General features: G+C 41.6%; 1 pseudogene; it reads left to right on the top strand.

Moving 5' to 3' along the window:
- The first annotated feature begins 965 nt into the window (after positions 1-965).
- Positions 966-1,447, top strand: LOC136123244 (peptidyl-prolyl cis-trans isomerase A-like; annotated as a pseudogene).
- Positions 1,448-1,806: the final 359 nt, after the last annotated feature.

The raw sequence follows: 1,806 nt of genomic DNA, 5'->3' as shown, positions 1-1,806 counted from the left end.
GAAAAAAAGCTGATCGAGCCTTCTAGAGTATGAGAGAATCTAAATTGTTGTTGTTTTAAACCATTAAGTGTTCTGCCAGTTTGTTATGCTGTGATAATTAACTAGAGCAGAACTATGGCTCAGAACAATCAAATGATGTGTTTTAGCAGAACTGGGACTCATGATAGGTGAGACCATGGACATTAGAGCCAGAAAGACTGTATTCCAATTCATGATCTGGTCATCCAACTTCTCGGAGCCTCAGTTTACTCATCTGTAAAATACGGTGCTAATGACGTCTGTGTAACAAATTGTGGCACATGAGCTAATGTAAAAGACCCAAATACAGATAAATGTTAGCTGCCTTTCCAGCTCAGGTCATTTGTCTTCTGTTTCATTGTCTTTTGGAGACATAAAATGTTCTTCTTTTCTAAATAACATTTTGTAAAAGATTAATATTCTGAGGTTTTTGAGCTTTGTTACATAAAGCTCATTAAAGCAACACTGCGATCATGCTTTTAGGCATGTGAGACCAGTTGTTGACGATGGTGTGCTCTGAAAGTCTCCACTTTAAAATTATGTTTGAAAATTAAGAAAGATGTTAATGTTCCGCTCACATGGACATGCATATGCTAAAACACCACTGCTATCTGCTCATTCCTAGATGAACTGTGACTGTTGCCAACCACTAATGAAAGGCCCCCTCACATAGCCAGAGAGACTCCTGTGAAAAACTCCTAGTGACCCAGCTCTCAGGGAGCTGCCTACACCTCTGGAGAACCCCAGAGTCCCTGAGCTCAGGTTTTACACAGCCTGTGGTATCCCAGCATCAAGGGATAGCTGACATAGCAGTTTATCAGCCCTAAACCTATCCAGTGAACAACACTCATGAGTGAATTAAAACTTCTTATAGAGAGCATACAACGCTGTTCTAGGAATTCTAGAAGCACTTAAATCTTCAAAAACAGTATAATGAGGCTCTGCAGATGCCACCAACGCCAACACCCAGCCAAGGTCAACCCACCCTGTTCTTTGACATCACAGTCAAGGGTGAGACCTTAGGCCATGTTTCCTTCAACCTATTTGCAGACAAAGTTCCAAAGACAGCAGAATACTTGCATTCTGAGCTCTGGGGAGAAAGGGTTTTGTTGTAAGGGTTGGTGCTTTCACAGAATTCTTCTGGGGTTTGTATGTGATAATGGCACTAGTGGCAAGTCCATGAAGGGGGAGAAATTTGATGATGTGAACTTCTTCCTGAATCACAGAGTCCTGGCATCTTGTCCATGGCAAATACCAGGCCAACACAAACAGTTCCCAGTTTTGCACTTGCACCATCAAGACAGAATAGTTGGGTGGCACACGCAGGTAACACGAAAGAGGGTATATAGTGGAAGCCGTGGAGCACTTTGGGTCAAGGAATGGCAGGACCAGCAAGCAGCTCACAATTGTCCACTGTGGACGACCCTAATAAATTTGACTTGTGTTTTAACTAAACCACCAGGTCATTCCTCCTGTAGCTCAGGAGAGTGCCCGAACCCCTCCCCCACCAGCAGGCAGCAACCTGTAATCTTCAGGCTCTTGCTGCAATTCTTCAAGGTCCCCCTTTTCCTATATCCCTGCAGGTCTAGCTGGCTTCCAGACTTAGGTTTATGATTATAAAATAACGAAAAAACAAAAAAGAGTACCAATGAAAATATTACATGGAGAAAATTTATGTTCAGAATCTAGAATTTATTTACCATTCATTTCTAAAAGTTTCCAGCCAGGATGTAAGATAATAAAGCAAATAAATTTTAAGCAATGATAACAGTCATTCAAAATATGTGA

Source organism: Phocoena phocoena, chromosome 5 (assembly GCF_963924675.1).
Source record: "Phocoena phocoena chromosome 5, mPhoPho1.1, whole genome shotgun sequence".
In the NCBI taxonomy this organism is placed as follows: domain Eukaryota; kingdom Metazoa; phylum Chordata; class Mammalia; order Artiodactyla; family Phocoenidae; genus Phocoena; species Phocoena phocoena.
Note: the sequence above shows the minus strand (reverse complement) of the source record. Positions and strands in the feature narration are given on the sequence as shown.